The sequence below is a fragment of the Capra hircus genome, chromosome 3 (genome assembly GCF_001704415.2).
Source record: "Capra hircus breed San Clemente chromosome 3, ASM170441v1, whole genome shotgun sequence".
Lineage (NCBI taxonomy): Eukaryota > Metazoa > Chordata > Mammalia > Artiodactyla > Bovidae > Capra > Capra hircus.
In genome coordinates, this window is record NC_030810.1 from 34,063,027 (window position 1) to 34,083,942 (window position 20,916).

General features: G+C 41.5%; 1 protein-coding gene and 1 long non-coding RNA gene across 4 annotated transcripts in view; one reads left to right on the forward strand and one right to left on the reverse strand.

Annotated features, from left to right (window-relative positions):
- LOC102168792 overlaps positions 1-20,331 on the reverse strand; it is a 37,661-nt gene extending 17,330 nt beyond the window's left edge. The window contains exons 1-2 of the long non-coding RNA XR_309906.3: positions 20,146-20,331; positions 19,361-19,421 (exon numbers count right to left, since the gene is read on the reverse strand). This is a non-coding gene — a long non-coding RNA (uncharacterized LOC102168792). The remainder of the gene's footprint in view (positions 1-19,360; positions 19,422-20,145) is intronic.
- Positions 20,420-20,916, forward strand: part of FGGY (FGGY carbohydrate kinase domain containing) — a 502,898-nt gene continuing 502,401 nt past the window's right edge. For 2 of the 3 annotated variants that reach the window (XM_013962793.2, XM_018044764.1), the window contains exon 1: positions 20,420-20,518. The gene's annotated coding sequence lies outside the window, so the exon portion shown is untranslated. Of the gene's footprint in view, positions 20,519-20,657; positions 20,747-20,916 lie in introns of those variants that run through there. The other variant, XM_013962794.2, reaches the window with a different exon arrangement.

Here is a 20,916-nt window from a genome sequence, read left to right on the forward strand (position 1 = left end):
GGCTGACATCTATGGGGTCGCACAGAGTGAGACATGACTGACGTGACTTGGCAGCAGCAGCAGCCATAGTAAATAAAATATGCTCTAATTTTCTATGTGCACCATGATGAGACAAAAGCTGAAAAGCACCAAGGAGAATAAAATTCCAATATCTAGCTTACAACTTAGTTCTCCTCTCTAATTTCACTGCCACGTACATCAGTCACAGTCTTTCAATTCACCTTCATGATAAAGACAGATGAAACTTAGTAGGGAGCTGGGACAATGTAATTTCCTTCCACCTTTCCTCCCTACTTGCTTTCAGAGTAGCCTTTGTAGATGCCTTCATGAAACTGATTCCTGAGGATTAGGTCCTCCTTTGCACTCTCTTCTTTTCTATAAACACGAGGCATATACAACTCATTAATATTTTCCCCCAGCCCTCCTCCTACCACACACCATCAAACAAAATGGCTTCACACTGCTGTCCCCTTTTACTTCCCCCCTCTTCCTGGAATGCCCTGATCCAAATCCCTTGGAGTCTAATAATGAGGGATAATAATGTGGTAATAGCTTAGTCGCTAAGTCACGTCCGACTCTTGCCACCCCGTGGACTCTAAGCCGCCAGATTCCTTAGCCCATGGGATTTCCCAGGCAAGAATACTGGAGTGGGTTGCCATTTCCGTCTCCATGGTTATTAATAAGTATTGCAAAAAAATATGATTACATTTGTGAGCAAAGAAGATGAGGAAGCCCTGGCTAACCAGAGTTAAAGGGTGACTTCACCACAGGATTTCTCAGCATTTTCCACATGGTGAGTTGCACTGTGAATTTCTAGGAAGGATAGTTATTTGGGATCCTGAGTTTCCCAAAACTCCTTAACCACAGAGCCACTGTAGGTGGAACATCTGTGGGATGGGGAAACGTTCCCAAGGTCATATAGATGGGAATATGAAGAAATATGGGGTTTGTGTTTCGGATGCAGAGAAGTCAAGGAGGAGGAAGATGGTGAGACAGAGAAGGCAGATGAGAAAAAGGAGGAGGGGGAGTGGGAGGTCATCTATTTTACATATTGTAATATACATGTTTCAATGCTATTCTCTCAAATTATCCCACCCTCACCTTCTCCCACAGAGTCCAAAAGTCTGTTCTTTACCTCTGTGTCTCTTTTGCTGACTTGCATATAAGGTTATCATTACCATCTTTCTAAATTCCTTGTAGAGGAGGAGGAGCCTCTACAAGGATGAAGGCTCCCCTTCAAAACCTAGAGATTTATCAGATTGCCCCTATCTACACGGAATTAGTTTTTCCCTTGGCAGAATCTCCCAGAATTGGGCTTGTGTGGAGGGTAAAAAATTAAGTTAGACAAAGCCATCTCCTGCTGCTACTTGGGAATCTGGTTAATAACTATCCCTAGAGGGTGAAGAGCATGTGTCTCCTTTTTCATCAAGGTCTCAGCCGTAAGGATGGTCACCACTTGCTGTGACGATGGCTTTTGCAGCAGCGTTTCCTTCTGTATCACAAACAATAGCTCTTCATGCCCTGGTCAGAGTTCACTTAAGGAAGGAGATTCTAATGACTGTGCTGATGACCGTGGCATCATTACTTAATATTCTACCACGACTGTACATTCATAACTACTTGACCAACAATATACTAGTATTAATAATAATTTACTGATCACAGTTACCATACATCAGGAACAGTGCAAAACAATGTGCATAATCAGTATTCAAAGCATGGGAGCAGGTGATTATAAATATGCCTTTTTTGTCCTCATAACTGCATGAGTTGCTTCATAACCTGGGTTGCAATTAAGTCATATTTTAATGGTTAAACATTTTGATGAGCATGACTCTGGCTTCCCTCTTTCATTTTGCTTCTTCTCTTTGAATTGCTTTCCTCATCCAAAAACTCAGGCTATTTCTAATAACTCTCAAAGGAGGAAAAGGATGCTTTAATCTGTGTATGAGTGCCTCTGCTTTCTAGCTTCTGACACTATTGCATGGGGTCATCATCACAGTCTGGTCCTGCCTAGTCACCTTCATGCTCACCTCCTGCCTAGTGCCATTCTTACTTTTTCAGACCCTTTCAAAGCTTCAGAGGTTTTTTTTGTTTTTTTTTTTTTTTTTTTAAGGAAGGACAACACTATCTTCTCAGTGCTATTCTTGGCCATGGTTGCTCCACATCTGTGCTTCCAACTATCCTCAAAGCATTTCCACCAGCAGAATCAGAGGCCACACAGTTGATTGAAATGATCTTCCCTTTGTACGGACAGTGGTAAAAAAAAGATATCTGCTTGCCAATGAGATGTAGGTTCGATCTGTGCATCGGGAAGATCCCCTGGAGAAGGAAATGGCCACTCACTCCAATATTCTTGCCTGAGAAATCCTATGGCAGAGGAGCCTGACAGGCTACACTACATGGGGTCGCAAAAGAGTTGGACAAGGCTTAGCAACTAAACAACAGTAACAATAATCAGTCAAGAAATTTCCTCATGGGATTTAAAAAATTTTAATTATTTAGTTTAATTGGAGGCTAATTACAATATTGTGGTGGTTTTTGCCATACATCGACATGAATCAGCCATGGGTGTACATGTGTCCTCCTCATCCTGAACCCCCCTCCCACCTCCCTCCCCACCCCATCCCTCTGGGTTTTCCCAGAGGATTAGCTTTGAGTGCCCTGCTTTATGCATCGAACTTGCACTGGTCATCTATTTTACATATCGTAATATACATGTTTCAATGCTATTCTCTCAAATTATCCCACCCTCGCCTTCTCCCACAGAGTCCAAAAGTCTGTTCTTTACCTCTGTGTCTCTTTTGCTGACTTGCATATAAGATTATCATTACCATTTTCCTAACTTCCACATATATGCGTTAATATACTGTATTGGGGTTTCTCTTTCTGACTTACTTCACTCTGTATAATAGGCTCCAGTTTCATCCACCTCATTAGAACTGACTAAAATGCATTATTTTTGTAGCTGAGTAATACTCCATTGTGCATATGTGTCAGAACTTCCTTATCCATTCATCTGCTGGTGGACATTTATGTTGCTTCCATGCCCTAGCTATCGTAAACAGTGCTGCAATGAACATTAGGGTACATGTGTCTCTTTCAATTCCGGTTTCCTCATATGGCAATTCTATTTCCAGTTTTTTAAGGAATCTCCACACTGTTCTCCATAGTGGCTGTACTAGTTTGCATTCCCACCAACAGTGTAAGAGGGTTCCCTTTTCTCCATACCCTCTCCAGCATTTACTGTTTGTAGACTTTTTGATGACAGCCATTCTGAGCATGAGATGGTACTTCATTGTGGTTTTGATCTGCATTTCTTTGATAGTAAGTGATTTTGAACATCTTTCCATGTGTTTGTTAGCCATCTGTATGTCTTCTTTGGAGAAATGTCCGTTTAGTTCTCTGGCTCACTTTTTGATTGGGTCGTTTATTTTTCTGGTTTTGAGCTGCATGGGCTCAAGCAGCTCATTCTTTTTCTTTTTTAAAGGAACCCTCACTGTCCTTTTTGCCAGGAGACTTCAGCTGGGCTGTCTCTAGTCCATACTACAGCTGAATACCCAAAGGAAAGTTCTGGTCTCAATGCCTTGAGTCTCTATGCAAATATTTCTATAGCAATCCAAGAGATTTTCTTCAAATATGAAGGGAGAGCAGCCTCCCAAAGCCACAAATAAAAGACTTTTTTACAGAATTCCCTTAGGCACTGTGTGCCCACTTGCCTCACGTATGTGCAACTAGAAAGGGCCATCATGTGAAGAGACACCTTCCAGATCAAAGAAAGATGACTCTACTGGTGTCCAGGCTTTTTTCCTAGGCAGAGAGGCAATTTTAAAATGGCAGCCTACTTAAAAAAGTGTTTTGGACCCCACTCAGATATTCCACTACATTTACACCACTGTCCTTTCTCTATCCGGCTCTAAACATGAGTTCATAATCCTCTGCTCTGCTTTGCTCTTTCTCTTGACATCTAAGTTCCAGCTTCAGCAGCCACTATGTTGGTGACTCTACAATTTTCGTTTTCTCCCCAGAGCTCTGTTGGGTACCTACCTAGAGTCTGGCGCTTACATGGTGCCCAATAAATTCCTTATCTCTAACTGCCAAAGGACATCATCAGTTATACAGCCCCTTTCATCAGAAGTTAAACGTGTCTAAAATTGAGCTTTTCTTCCCATAGAAATGGACCCTCTCCAAGTCTCCTACCCTTTGTCAGTGATGCCATCAGCTTCTCCATCAAACTTCAAGTCAGTAAGGTTATCTGAGTCAATTTCTCCCCACCACCTGCTCTCTCTTCTGGCCCATTTCTGCACTTGTCAAACGGGGATAATAACAGTGCCTCCCTCTTAGCACCCAGCCTATAGAAGGCAATAAATGCTCAGCTTTATTAATTTTTAAATTCAGGAGCTATATTTTCTGTAACTGGAACCTTGTCATGGTCGTCTGAGGACAAAGGATGGACTCCTACTTAAATGGTGGTTCTTAGTGTGATGACACTGTTCACACAGTAAAAATGTTATTAAATATAAAAGGGGACATATAATTTATTACTCATATAATGAGACTTTCTGGGGAGACCAGAGTGGCTGCCAAGCACATCCAAAAATGGCTTGAGAGAGGGCAGGGGCAGGAAACTTGGTTGGGATTTTATGGCAGCTGCGGGGTGAGGATGGGGTGAGGGTTCCCATGCATGATTTAAGCTTCCCACTGGTGCTAAAGGATGGAGTACTGGACTTTCTTATCAGCGTGCCCAGCTATGGCATTCAGGGGGAAGAAGAGGGTGAGGCTTAGAAGCATCAAAAAAAAAAAAAAAAGAGTAAGATTCTTTACTATAAAGCTTATAGCGCATATCTCAGCCAGTCAGCTACCACATCTTCTCAATTTTTAATTTGAATTCTCTCTAACATGTGCCTCTAGGGGCTTCCCAGGTAGTGCCAGTGGTAAAGAACACGCCTGCCAATGCAGGAGACATAACGAGATGAGGGTTCGATCCCTGGGTTGGAAAGATACCCTGGAATAGGAAGCGGCAACCCACTCTAGTATTCTTGCCTGGAGAATCCCATGGACAGAGGAGCTTAATGGGCTACAGTTGATGAAGTCGCAGAGAGTCAGACATGGCTGAAGCAACTCAGTTTGCACTCATGTGTTTTTCCCTCCTCTCTTATGGTCCTAAATGAACAAAGTTTCCAATCACTTTTTTAATTCAAGTAGCACAAAACCTGCTTTCTGGATTTCCTACCACTATTTCTCTGACCTCTTGTTCTCTTTGTCCACAACCATTTTTTTGCTACTGTAATAGCACAAATGTAAGCTTCCTTCTCACTATGAGGTTCAAAGAGGTTTCGCATGTGACTTTTTAAGACATAGTCCAAAAATTCCTTGACACTCTGCCTAAAAAGAGGTGGGTTCTATGTCCCCTTCCCTTGACTCATGAAGTGCCACAGAAATGATGCTATCAACTTCCCAGAGTAGGTCAGTAAAGGCCATGTGGTTCTACCTGGTCTTCTCAGAATGCTTGCCCCAGGGAAGCCAGCCACCCTCTAAGAAGTCTGGATTCAAGCCAGCCATGCTACAGAGGCTATGGACAGGAGCTCCTGTGGACAGCTCCAGCTGAGCTCCTGGCCAGCACCCAGCAGCAACTGCAGCCTGAGAATGAGCCACCCTGGACACCCAGACCAACCAAGACTGTGGCCTACAGCCTCAGAAGACCCCTGACTCTCACCATATGAGAGACTCCAAACAAAAGCGTCTCAGTAAGCCCCTCTCAAAGGTCCAACCCACTATACTGTGACTAAATTATACGGTTGCTGTTTTATGTCACTAATTTTAGGGTAATTTGTTATGTGGTAATAATGACTAGAAAACGATCATTTTTGCCATTAAATGTGGACTGTCAAAGAATAATTTTTTAAGAATATCAACAATTATATATGTGGAATCTAAAAAAGGGATACAAATGACATTACCTACAAAATAGAAACAGAGTTATAGATGTAGAAAATAAACTATGGTAGCCAGGGGTAAGTGGGAGGATAAATTGAGAGATTGGGATTGACATATACACAGCGTTATATACAAAATATATAACTTACAAGGATCTGCTATATATCACAGGAAACTCTACTCAATATTATGTAATGGCCTATATGGGAAAAGAATCTTAAGACGAGTGAATATATGTATATATGTATAACTGATTCACTTTGCTGTACACTTGAAATTAATACAACATTGTAAACCAAGTATTTATAAATCTCAAATTTTCTTTAAAAAAGAATATCAACAATTACGAAGTGAGCACAAGAGTAATCTAACTCACTAATCAAGAAGCCAGCAGATTACTAACAGTCATTTGAAAAAACATGTGAGACACGTTTTATGCCCTGAAGAAAGTACATTGGGATAAGACTAGTCAGTTAAACACAAAATTGGACAAAACCAGTTAACGTCCTATAGGGCAATGAAAGCATAATCTTTGGGGTTATTTTTCTTCCCAACAAAAGTCATTTGCATCTGTACTGGGAAACCAATCTATATTATGTTTCTCCACAGACTCTGGGCCTTAAACAATAGTAAATAATGTGCCAAACCTTAGAAAATTAATGACCCTACAGTAGGCCTGCCAGTACAGGTGATGTGGGAGACATGGGTTTGATCCCTGGGTTGTGAAGATCTCATGGAGTAGGAAATGGCAACCCACTCCAGTATTCCTGCCTGGAAAATTCCATGGGTAGAGGAATGTGGCGGGCTACAGTCCATGAGGTTGCAAAGAGTTGGACACGGCTGAGTGATGGAGCACATACAGACACAGGCCCGTTAGACTCGCTCCAACATGATACCGAAAGAATACACAGTTAAAGTTCAATTGAAGTTTTTGGTAGTTCTTTTCTTTTAAAAAAAAAACAAAAAATTAGGATCTATACTAGATCTTACCTTTTCCTAAAAAACTTTCTGAGGGCCAAAAACAACACAAGTGGAGGCACAAGTAGAGGAAAAGTGGAACTTCTGTCCCTGTGACAGACAGTGAAAACAGACATTAAGGGGGATGATGTTCTAGCACCTTCAGACCACATCATATGTATTGTGACTATCATTTAGCAAATCTGTGGTTTTGCTAAAAGAGAATGAAAGCTGACTACTTTTCCTTTGGAAATAATGGCCCTCTTAGTAGTAAGGATGATGTTGGGAGAATGGCCTGAATATTGGGTTTTGGAAAGTCTTCAGCATAGTGTGATATATTTAAGTAGAAGATATTTGTACAGAAAATCAGAACAGACCCTGGACGAGGTGTCCTTTTTTCAGTCTACCATTTACTACCTGATTTCCTGATCAGGAAAATGGGGCTAATAGAAATCATTTTCCTAATTCAGAGAGAGTGTTGGATCTCTTTACAAGAAAAAGATGGTTATTATCATTATTACCTAGTTGAGGACACAAATGGGGGAAAGAAGGAGATTCACTCTAGCAGGTTGCTGGGCCAGTGCAGCCCCACCCAAGCGGCTGGACCAGAAGCTCCTAGTGCAGCTGACTACTACCAGTGGAATTGTCTGACTGAGCAGGATATTTTGACATATATTGACAGGGGCAGCTCAGGAAATCCCCTCTTCACCCCAGCAGTGACTCACAGGGACTCAGAGCAAAAGTGAGCTGGGGAGTCTCCTGAGCCTGAAACACACAGGATCGAGAGGAGAACTGGTCCTCCAAGGAAGGGAGGAAGTGCCACTGCAGGCTTTGGAGTCACAGAGCATTGAATTAAACCCTGGCTCTGCCACTCTGCGGCCATGTGACAACAGAAAAGTTTCTAATGCTCTCTGAGTTTCAGTGGCCTCATACCTAAAGTGAAGATAATCATACCCAGCTCAAAGAGTTGGTGGGAGATTTGAAACTGGAGAAGGAAAAAAAAAAAATATCAGAGTGCTTCATAGGAGTAGGTAGTCAAGGAACACCCCCAATACCCACTGACAGCACAATGTCTAAATCTATAGTGATACAGTCACACAATAGAAGACAGTAAAGGAAAAAAAGCAGCGAAAGGAATAAACTATAGCCATATGCGCCAGAGTGGTGAAACTCTGCAATACAATAAATGCAAATGTGTGTGTGTGTGCATACTGTGTATTAAAAGCAAGAAATAAACACTGCAAGAGTCAATAGCGTTTGGGAAGGGTTAATTTGGCTGGGGGTAGGGAAAAGGAAAGAAGAGGAATACATGGGTAAACACCGATGTTCTAGTTCTATTTGTTGAACTTGGTGGCAAGTTAAAGAATATTTTATTTTACTATTAATAATGATGATGGACATTTCCTCATTGCTAACATGATGAAAGTATACCATGAACTAAGGATTAGAATGAATTCAGTTTTGTGTAAAACAACACAGGACAAGCACTCAATAAATATACCTTCCTGTCTCCTTGTCTCCTCGCTAACCTTCTTCTTCCAGAAATTTTTTTTAAGAGCAAAGCATTTTCTTTAATGTATTTGTTTTCTTCACATTGCATATAGGGAGGGGCCTTTGTCCACACATCTTTAATTAAAGCTAAAAATTGTGATATTGCTATGCTTAAATTGTTTCTATCTTTGGTAACTGTTTTAATTATACTGTTGTCTGTTTCTCTTCTCCATTATGTCTTTTCTAACTTCTATTTCTCACCCATATGTGTAATACAATAAGGGGGACATGCAGTAAGATATTCAAATAACTGAAAAGAAAATGCTAGTGCTGACAAGATAAAGCTGAGACCTCGGAGCCGACACATAAGGCCTTTCATAGTCTTGCACCAAACTCAAACCCATCCCTCAATACACCTCCCTTCCAGTCAAACCGAAAGTCTTGCTATTCCCCAGCATCTTGTGACTGTTTACACCTCTACACCGTACCCTTCTCGAATGCCTTCAGCACCCCCCTTTTTTTTTTCTTTCTCGGAAAATTCCTGCTCTTTTTTCTGAACCACACTTAAATGTCACTTCCCCCACGAAGCCTTTCTGAGCAGCCCCAGGGAGGCTGTTGCTATCTCTTCTGGGCTCCTACATTACTTGAAAAATACCACTATTTTAGCCCCTAACACAGATATTGAAATTATTTCTTCACATGTGGTTCCCCCACCACTCTGAGGAAGGGTTATATCTTGTTCACCTCAGAAGTGTCTGGTGCATTACAGACAAGAAAATAAAGATGTGTAGGAGTGAGAGAGAGATTGTTACAACAAACATTTCATACCTCCTCTGCTCACAGGCAATTCTTCAACTGTAGTGGGGTGCTGACATGCGAGTGCTAATGAGACCAAATGTCCTGTCAAGGAGGTTTCTTGGAGAAGAGATTTAGTGGGAGCCTTGAAGGATCAGACATATGGAAAAGGGAGTATCTTCTCTGTGGACTCAATCAGTCCCTAGTTGCTGTCTTTCTGGTTCTACACCCAGAAGACCCTCCTCTGCCTGGAAACAGAGCTCCTGTGAGACCCAATAAGGGAGATTACTCTCTTGTGAGAGTTTCACAGCAAACACATAAAAAAGCACTTGTGGATAGAACTTTGGATGGCCTGGAAACAATTTCCACAGGGGGAAAGTTGTAAGATATTTTTGTATTACACCTACTTGGTGAAATATCTCCCATCTTCTGAAAGTGTCCACTGATGGAAAGAAAGTCAGTATAATTGAACTGAGACTACAAAACAGGTCAGACAGTGAACACTATAGCAGCTTCTGGTAAGTGACAGAAGTGCACATGAGCAAGTACTACAGACTATCAGGAAATAACAGTATGTTGCAGTGACTGAAGAACAGGATTTGGAATTAGATTTGGGCTCATGTTTCATCTATCTAGTTAAATATCCTTGAATAAGTTACTCAACTTTTTTGATTATTTAGCTTGTCACTAATGACACAGGCAGAAAATAACATTTTATCTCACTGGATTGTTGTAAGATTATATGAGATGTAAAAGCCATGGTGGAAAAGCTATGATCAACCTAGGCAGCATAATAAAAAGCAGAGACATTACTTTGCCAACAAAGGTCTGTCTAGTCAAAGCTACGGCTTTTCCAGTAGTCATGTACGGATGTGAGAGTTGGACTATAAAGAGCACCAAGGAATGGATGCTTTTGAACTGTGGTGTTGGAGAAGACTCTTGAGAGTCCTTTGGACTGCAAGGAGATCTAACCAGTCCATTCTGAAGGAAATCAGTCCTGAATATTCATTGGAAGGACTGATGCTGAAGCTGAAACTCCAAAACTTTGGCCACCTGATGTGAAGAACTGACTCATTGGAAAAGACCCTGATGCTGGGAAAGATTGAAGGAGGGAGAAGAAGGGGACAACAGAGGATGAGATGGTTGTATGGCATCACTGACTCAATGGCCATGAGTTTGAGTAAGCTCCGGCAGTTGGTGATGGACAGGGAAGCCTGGCGTGCTGCAGTCTATGGGGTTGCAAAGAGTCGGACATGACTGAGCAACTGAACTAAACTGAAAAACAATGAGTATATCAGAAGTATTCAATAAATGGTAGCAATTACTATTAAACTCCCTGTTTGCTTCAAAAAAAGTAAGAGGCAGGCAATGTTACCTACCTCCCAGATGGGTTAAATGAGGAAGCATTCAGTACAAATATTGAGAATAGTGTTCAGCAGCGGGCTCAACATACAATGAATATCTGAATTAAGAAGAGAAGAAAGCCTGAAATGAGGAAGTTGATCTAAGATTTCTTGGGGACTTCCCTGGAGGTCCAGTGGTTAAGACTCTGAGATCCCAGTGCAGGGGGTGTAGGTTTGATCTCTGGTGGGGGAACTAGAATCCCACACGCCACAGAGTGTGGCAAAAAAAAAAAAAAATTCTTCATTTTTTTTTCCAGAGATGTAGGCAGATACCCTCTTAAAATCTTAAACAGCTATGAGTCATTTCACTAGGAAAAAAAAAAAAAGTAATGTATGTATATATTATTTTAAAATTCTAATAAAATTGTGGTGACCTCCTGAATTCTATCTAAAAAATAGAGTGCTTGGACCGCCCCCACCCCCCCAGGCTTAAAATCCCTGGTCTAAATAAAGGTAAAAATATAGGTCAGAGGAAATGGCAAATACACTGTAGATTTTCTTTTCCTTGGTTTTAAATAAGCAGGTCTATTATTCATTTTCAAAACTGTTGTTAGCTGAAGTAGGCAGACTGTTAACTGTAAATTAATAAACTCTTTGGGTGGAAGAAACAGGAGCCAGTGGCAAATATTTAATCTTTTCAAAGTTGGAGTGGTTTAGTCTCTGCTCTTTTTGTGCAAGCTATAGATTTTAATCCCCTTTTGGCCTCTTCCTTTGATTAGAGCTAATGGAATTGTTCGCCCCTTATGTCCTCATTTTCCATTCCTCAACCTGTCTGGACTTTTGCCTCCGAAGGTTAAGATCGCTATGAAGTAATGTAATTCATCATTACGAGTTAGACAGATTTATTCAGAGTTCTCCCTCCTCAGCTGTCTGTAAGCATGGTGAATCTGACATCTGGATTGCCCACTGGGGTTGAATATTATATTTACTTTATCTAAGCCCAAAGCTAAGAAGCAGAGAACCCTCAAAACCCCCACAACTTTAGTAACTTAGTTTCAGTTAATTTGCCTTACTTTGGAATACTGAAGTTGGCCTTACTAACATTTACAGCTTGGATAAAACATGCAGATTCAGATTCTAAACATCCCTGGATCAGGAAGACTCCCTGGAGTAGGAATTAGCAACCTACTCCAGTATTCTTGCCTGGAAAATGCCATGGACAGAGGAGGCTAGTGGGCTACAGTCCATGCAGTTGCAGAGAGCCAGACACGACTGAGCAACTGAGCACGCACACACAAACACTGAAGCTTAGAAGGCTGTCTAAGGGACAGCACTGTTTCTTACAGAGCCTCCCTCTGAAAAGCTTCCCAACAGAGGCCCAGATGGCTACTATCATTCAGATGGCTACTTAGGACCACAGTCTTCTTTGCCATGTCTGATATTCTAGGGAATGTATTTGGGGAATATCCTTGTCATCATCTCCACACTGGAGCCCCTTTTTGGAAGGGGACCTCCTATTAGTCTTTTCCATCCTGGGGCCATAGAGCTTTTTATACCGAAGAGTCAAAATCTGTCTACCCCACTGGGACTGACCTTCTCCTTGGGGGGAGAAAAACACATCTAATTCCTCTTCCACTTAACAGACATTCAGTGAACTGTTTAATTAATGCTCCATATACTATTTATTGAGCATTAATCATATCATATACACTGTGCCACACACATGGAGTATTTTGGTGAGCAGGACAGATGGGGCTCTTATAGAGCTTATGTCTCAGCAGGAAAGAGATTTGATGACCACTGTGACTCTTCTCATCTTCAGAGTGAGAAGTGCATGGGTGCATGAGATGGGTGCATGCAGCCCCATCACCCTCCTGCTTAGCTTCCTCTAAATTCATTCTGAGTGGTCTAGGACCCTCTCAAAGGGTAGGTCTAGACTGAACACCAGGAAGAAGGCAGGGGAGAACTAAGCCTATCACTACTATCCTGGGTTATTTTTCCCTGTGAGTCTCTGAAGCTCTCATCATTATCAACCTTATTTGAGTCGCCCAGCTTCCCTATGGAGTAGGGGATGAGGGCAATACGTAGATAACATGAGTGATTTGACAACATGAATTGAGACCATGGACTTTCAAATCAAAGAGGTCCAGGTATAAGTCAGCTCTGTCACTTACTAACTTAAGTAAGTTGGACCAACTTTATGGATATGTGAAGTCGTATCCTTGTAAAGGAAGTGGGTAAAGGAAGGGAGGGGGGCTTAAGTTCAGAAGGAATCTGAAGTTGGTTTAATGCTCTGTTGTCACCATCTTGAAATTCTTTAATAATTTCTCAGCATGGGGCCCTGTATTTCTATTTTGCACTAGACTCCACAAATTATTATCACTGTAAGCAAGTTATTTAACCCCTCTGAGCTTTAACATCCTCACCTAAGACAAGGTGTGATAAGGACATTTACTCCACAGATTTCTTCAATCTTTGGATAGGACAATGTGTGTACCATGCACACCCCATTGTAAGGGCTACCGCCCAACCAATGTAAGTCAATGACATTCTTATTCAGAATATCAGACATGAACTATTCTGAATTTATGATCTATGGTGCCAAAGTGAGCACTTCTAACCTCTATGTGCCATTAGTTATACTATTAACTCTTCTGTTCTTTTAACTCAGCAATTCTTAGGAAAGGAGAGTTAACTTTTCGTCTTTAGTGGGCATCTGATATGTTTGCCTATGACAAACACTGATTCTTCATTGCTTATGCAAAAGGGAATTTTTGGAATGATAATGTGACCTAAAAACAAACAAAAATGATAGTAAGACTGGAGAATTAGGCTTGGAAGTGAGTTGGAACCAAGACATCTTTGCTCCCAGGCAGAAGAGTTTTGGCAAGGGTGGAATGCATGAGCTCCGACCATTTTTAGTCTCTGTATCATTCCGCTGAAGATTCAAATTCCAGAGAGAGTGTGGCCATGACCTACCTTGGTTCACATGCTCACCCACAGGCCAGGGAAGGGCAGGGCACCTGATTACAGAATGTACTAAGTGTGCTAAGTTGCTTCAGTCATGTCCAACTCTTCACGACCCTATTGACTCCTCTGTCCATGGGATTCTTCAGGCAAGAATACTACAGTGGGTTGCTGGGCCCTTCTCCAGGGGATCTTCCCAACCCAGGGATCGAACCTCTGTCTCTTAGTTTCTCTTGCACTGGCAGGCGGGTTCTTTACCACTAGCACCACCTGGGATGTCCCTAGATTGGGAGTGGGACTAAATATAAAAATAAGGTGCTAGTAGAAGAGGGAAATTGGTCTAGAAAAATAAAAACAAAATGATAAAATTTCCCCAGAGTGTTTGCTTTGTAGCCATCCAGCTGTTAGGGACTTTTGTATAGTATTCATTTTATATTACATACAGTGCCTAGCATGAGGTAAGTACTCTGCAGGTATTTGTTGAATGAGTGAATAATTGAGTGAACTTACTTAACGCTCACACAACTTTTGAATGTATCAACAGTTCCATTTACAGAAGAGGAAACTGAGGCTCTGACAACCAAGTCTGTGCAAAATCACACAATCTATATGCTACAGTTGAGGTTATAACCCGCTTCTGTTTGATTTCAAAGCTTATTTTTGTTCCACTGCATGTGCTGCCTGCCTTCCTCAGGGTGTATGTGACAGCTGTTCTAAGCCTCTCGACCTCTTGCAGTGCTGTCCGAAGACAAAGGAGTATATGTTTGAAATCTAGAAAAAGTGTACAGATGATCTTATTTGCAAAGCAGAAATAGAGATCCAGACATAAGAGATCAAGCATATAGATACCAAGGGGGAAAGGGGTGGGATGGGATGAATTGGGAGACTGGGATTGCTACATATATATGCTACTATGTATAAAACAGATAACTAATGAGAACCTACTGTATAGCACAGAGAGCTCTACTCAATGCTCTGTGGAAGAAAATTAAAAAAAAAAGGGGGGTAGGTATATGTATATGTATGACTGATTCACTTTGCTGTATAGTAGAAACTAACACCACATTGTAAAGCAAATATACTCCAATAAGAATTCATTTTTAAAAAAAGAGACAGGAGCTTGATGCATTATCCTTTATCTGGGCTGGGAAAAGTTCATTTTGTGATCCTCCACTAATTTCAGAAAGGAAGTGGTATAAACTGTTTAACCTCGGGCAAGATATCTCAGTCTCTTCAGTGTTAGAAGTGTATGATAATGGTGTCTCCTGCAGGGTTACTGTGAGACACTTGAGAGGATGTTTGCAAAGCCTTTAGCACAGTTTCTACACAGAATGTCCTCAGATATGACACCTTATCTACAAGCTAGACAATAAAGAAAGCAGAAGGAAGTCCTGGGGGAGGCATCAGGTTTCAGTATCTTATTTCATCAAAGTTAAGAGGCCACCAGCTGAACTCTTAATTTACATATGTCTTAGAAAGAAAAAGCATTGGCAATTAAGCCATGAGGATGCTTTCTACGTTTTTTAAACTTTTATTAATACTGAGAAAATCTCTTGTAGGTATAATTGACATGATTTAGATAATTTTGAATGAAAATCTCCTTTAGGTTTTTTCACATTTTTAATCATGTACTGCTTTTTAAAATAATCTTTAATTGAAGTATAGTTGATTTACAATGTTAATTTCTACTGTCCAGGAAAGTCATTCAGTTATACATATACACGTATATATTCTTTTCCACTATGGCTTATCATGGTATATTCTCTGTGATATTCAGTTGGACAATGTTATTTATCCATTTTATATATAATAGCTTGCATCAGCTAATCTCATACGCCTAATCCATTCCTCCCCACACCTCTTCCCCTTGGCAACCACAAGTCTGTTCTTTAGGTCTGTGAGTCTGTTTCTGTTTCACAGATAAACTCACTTGTATCATGTTTTAGATTCCATATATGTGATATCATATGGTATTTGTCTTTCTCTTTCTGACTTACTTCATTTGTTACGATAATCCCTAGATCCATCCATGTTGCTGTAAACATTACTTCATTCTTCTTAATGGCTAAGTAGTATTCCATGGTATGTACATACTACATCTTCATCCATTCATCTGTCAGTGAATACTTAGCTTGATTCAATGTTAGTCTATATATATATATACATTGGGATATATACCGGATATATCTGGATATTTATATATATTGGATCTATCTACATGGATTCAGTTTCAGTTTTATATATATATATATCCCTATATATATATCCTAATATATATATAAATCCATATATCTCTATCTATCTATATCTATATATCTGTATGCTTATACATTGAATGTCTGTTTCGTGACTGTCAGTTCCATGATGACATGGACAATATCTGTTCTTCTCAACACCATCTCCATAAAGAACAGACTTCTGGACTCAGTGGGAGAGGGAGAGGGTGGGATGATTTGAGAGAATAGCATTGAAACATATACATTAGCATATGTAAAATAGATGACCAGTGGGAGTTTAATGTATGATGAAGGGCACCCAAAGCTGGTACTCTGACAAGCTGGAAGGATGGGACTGGGAATGAGGTGGAAGGGAGGTTCAGGACACAGGGGACACATGTATGCCTATGGCCGATTCATACTGATATATGGCAAATACCATAACAATACTGTAAAGTAACTATCCTCCAATTAAAATAAATATATGAATTTAAAAAACCAGTCTCTCAATCTCTGTTAGATGAATACATAAATGTCTGAATTCATGAATAAATGAATAACCATACCTATTTCTGTGCCATGACTCTAAGAATCTCAGGGAAAACATGTCTTTTCCATAGTGGGGAGGGGTGGCTAATTAGAAAAAGCTTCCAGAGAGTGGAGCTGGAGCATCAGAGGGTCACCATGGATCACCCGGGGAGAGCACCAGGTCTCCTGTCTGCCTCCTGGTGTCGCACATAATAGGCTCTGAACAGGAAGGAAATTACACAAACTTCCAGTTCAGCTGGTTCCAGTTTCACAACCCAGCTCTTTCTGTCTCACTTAAATCTGATGTGCTGCGTCACTGAAGTGACTTTGTGACCTGTCTACTGGACGACTTTGCGTGATGCCCACACTGCCTGCCAATAACCTAGAGTGGACGTCAAGACGTTCCAATAACTGAGTCTTTTAATCCAATGTGACAGGATAATCCTTTATGCTTAGTGGAAATAAACAGATGCACTAATAACTACCAAGCATTTGATACATTCTAGTTCCATGATAGAGGTAAGGATAGGGAGCTGAAGGAGGCTATAATCCAACCTAAAGTGGACCTGATGGAGGCTATAATCCCACCTAAAGTGAAGCAGTATACACATAATTGGATAACACTTGCAGCTTTCAAGTTATGGCTATGTATATCATCTTATCTCAGTCTTCCTCGTAGCCATGAAAAATGGGAAAGTACGGATAATATTTGTGTTATTTGATCCCAATATATAAGAAACTTAGGCAACTGGGGTTGGTTCAGGATATAGGTCTGGTTTCAGGGCAGATTTGAACTGAGTGTCCAGATCTCATGAATACCAATTTAGGGATCTTTCTTTCTTTTGTATCTCATTGTCACTCACTAGCTTTATACTGGTCAACAGTGTACAGGTGCCTGGAATGTCACAGTCCCCCTACACCCTGTAATATATTTCTGATGCACTCTTATGATGGGACATCACAATCTAATAAATCAGGGGCTGGCAAGCTAAGGCACACTGGGTCACACTGGCCATTGTATGCCTTTGTAAAGTTGTTCTGAAATAGTCACACTCACTTATTTACTTTTATCTATGGTTGCTCTTGCCCTACAAAAGCAGAGTTGAGTAGTTGCAGCAGAAACTAGATGACTCACAAAGTCCCCAAAATTCACTATTTGGCGCCTTATAGAAAAAGTTTGCCACCTCCCAGAATAAATGAATGGAGTGGAAGTACTGTAAGTCCCCTACATACAACCTTCAAGTTGAAAAGTTTCAAAGATGTGAATGTGTCCCTGTAGGCCAGCTGTTGTATGGTACTACTGTACTTTTCAAGATACTTTACTATAAAACTAAAAATGTTTTCTTTTTTTATTATTTTTTTAATGTGTTTGCTGTTTGAAAAGTATTACAAACCTACTACAGTACAGTACTACCTAGCCAGCTGTGTTAGTTAGGTACCTAGTCTAACTTTGTTGGACTTAACGAATGTGCTCACAAAACAGAACTCATTCATATGTAGGGGACTTGTAGCAGATGAAAAAAAAAAAGATTTGTTCATGCACAATAGGCAGTGGGTCATAGTTGAAAAAGAAAATGAGAACGGGCCACAAAATTATGCCTCTATCACTTGGCTGGATGACACTGAACAAGTCATTTGCACTCTCCAGGTCTGCTTCTGCATCTATCACAGAGTTGCTCCAGGATTTCTGTGATATAAAGTATACATATCAGTTATGAATATGTTTGGCCCCATGGACAGAAAACACAAAATTGCAGTGTCTTGCACAAGAAAGCAGTTTCTTGCAAGTGGAAGTGGGGAGTGGGTATTGGTCTGGTGCTGCTCGGTGTTAGAAACTCAAGCCCTTGCACCCTGGGGTGTTTAGCCTTCATTCTTGAAATCCTCTCATGGTCCACGATGGCTGCTGGAGCTCCAGCCACTGTGCTATTGTTGCTATTACCACTGACGACAGCATGATGATAAGAGGAAACAAACCCCAAATCAAATACAAATGCCTAGTAACAGAGACATCTACAAAGGCCAGGAAGAAAACCGACATTAATTCAAGTCTCGCCAAGATGAGATCTCCTGCCATAGTTCCTAAGGCAATCAGTATATTCATTTATTCTATTCCTGAGGTACAACTGAGGAAGGTTCAGAAGCCATCTTACATGTATTCAGCTTCTAACACTTCACCAAGTATTTCTATATTTATTCCCTTATTTACTCATCACAATACTCTGGAAAGGTAAGATGAACAGGTCTTAATATTATTATTCCTATTGTATTAATATATTATGATTCACACAGGTGCCGAGAACCAGATCCTAGTACTTCCCACACTGCCAAAGAGTCCATGGTTAAAGCTTTGGCTATTTGTTGGAAATGAAGGTGAACAGTCATGGTGTAGAAGAAAGAAAATGACCCTGTGGGGGTGGGTAGAGTTGCCACCCCAAAATGTCTCTTTGGCATGCAAATTATTTAGAGCTGAAAAAATTCAAAGTCCAAGAAGACTCAGGAAAAAACTCTGATGTCCCCCCTTAGCTGCATAAATAATGCAGACAGGGAACCTCTTCCAAGAAGCGATCATAGATAAGTATAGTATGAACTAGGTATGGGAGACTGGGAGAAACCTGGAAAGGTTTTTTTTTTTTTCCTGATTCTGTTCTGTGTCCTACTGTCTCTGTGTATCCAGAAAACATTTGTTTACCAAACATTTTCTTTTCCATCTTCATGTAAACTGCCTTCTTCCCTTCTGAAAACTCAAACCACTACTCCCAACATCTTTGTCTTTTTTTTTTTAATCTTTAGTTAAGGATGGTTTTTCAGTTACTCAGTTTTACTGGGTCTTTCCCATGTACACATGTGATTAAACTTTCATTTGGTTTTCTCCCATTGATCTGTAAATTCAATTCTTAGACCAGCCAGAAGAACCTAGAGGGGTAGAAAAGAACTTCCTCCTGACAACAGCAATCCAGGAGCCCTAGGAACTAATCACATGGCCTTAGCCTCACTGAGCCAGTATCCTCACCTGTAAGACCAAGAGAAGAACATGTATTTGGGGTAGTTACGAGGAGAGCAGAGTGACTATCACACACATGGCACACACTCCAGTGCAGTGAAAGCACAGTGATTACCTAGGCTTACCTCTCAGAGCTGGTGTGTCCTTCGACAATCACTTCCTTTTACTGTGCCTTCGTCTCCTTTTCTAGGAAGATAAAGAATTTAGACTTGATAAATTACCTTCCAAATGCCAGTCCCATCAGCCTGGGAGCCTGACTTTTTAAAAGATATGGCTCAGGTTTAAGTTAAGTTTGTGGAATCTTCCCTCCTATTACTTACTGGGTGTCTCAAAACAAGCTAAAAAACCTTTCAGACTCCCTGCATCTGTAAACTAGGGACAACTAGGACCTAGCTAACTGGAAATGTAAGGATAGTGAAGATTAAATGAGATAGGTGTATCCAGGATCCACCAGACTAATTTCCTTAAAGGCTGGGACCCATTTGTAGATTTACAAACTGTGACACTTCTTCTCATTGTTGCTCACAAAATTAGATGAGTAAATTTAAATAAAGTATCAGGAATAGGATCTGGCACAAACTAAAAACATTTGATAAATATCATTAGAAGGGCTTCCCTCTTAGCTCAGTCGGTAAAGAATCTGCCTGTAATGCAGGAGACCCAGGCTCGATTCCTGGGTCAGGAAGATGCCCTGGCGAAGGATATGGCAACCTACTCTAGTATTCTTGCCTGGGAGAATCCCATGGACAGAGGAGCCTAGCAGGCCACAGTCCATGGGGTCGCAAGAGTCGAACACGACTTAGCGACTAAACCACCACCACTTTATTTTAGCAACTGTCTGCATGAGTCCTGGTGTTCAGCGCATTGTTGAAACGCAGTTACAGGATACACGCTGGACACATATACCCACCAACGGCTACGAAAAGTTTGCGTGGATAAACTCTGCTAGAAGAGCCTGCAGAGCAGGAAACTCGCGGCCTGAGAGGACAGAGCCCACTTCAGGCCTTAAGTCCCTGAGACAGTGCAAGAACTTGTTAGAGACAGGTCCACACGACTCGCCGGGCCGTAGGACCGCAGGAGCAGGCGGGGGCCAATCCCCAGCCAGGTTCAAAGGGCCAATCGTGGCACGCTTTACAAGGGCCCCGGCCGGAGGGGGCGGGGCCGCGCGCGGGGCGGGGCGGAGCCTCAGCTGCCCCCGTGGACCGCCCAGTCCAGGCCCGGTGGGGCTCCGCTCGGCAACCTGCAGAGCCCTGATAGCTAAAATGTAATTTCAGATTGGACAAGTAAGTGACCCTCCTCTCAGTCCCACGTGTGTACCAGGGCCTTTACAGAAACGCAGGCTCGCAGCGCGAACGTTCTCCAACCGGAGAGCGTATCTGGCCCAAGCCTCCCTCCCCTTTCCCGCAGTCGCCGCCTCCTCTTCCTCCTCTGACTGCCTGAGTCTTAAACGCCAGCGCCAGCCGGGCCTTTCGCCTCCGAGATCTTGTTGAGTCCCCTGTATACACTCCTGGGTGAGGCGTCCGGCCACTCAAGAGACGGGTGGGCTTTACTGCATTCCCCCAAGCTGCCTAAGATGTCTGCAACCCTGGGTCCTCTGCAGTTACTATCCAATTAATTATGTTAATTTCCTCGCTTTCCCTTCATCTCCCCAGGGTCCTCTATCACCTTATTTCAGGATATT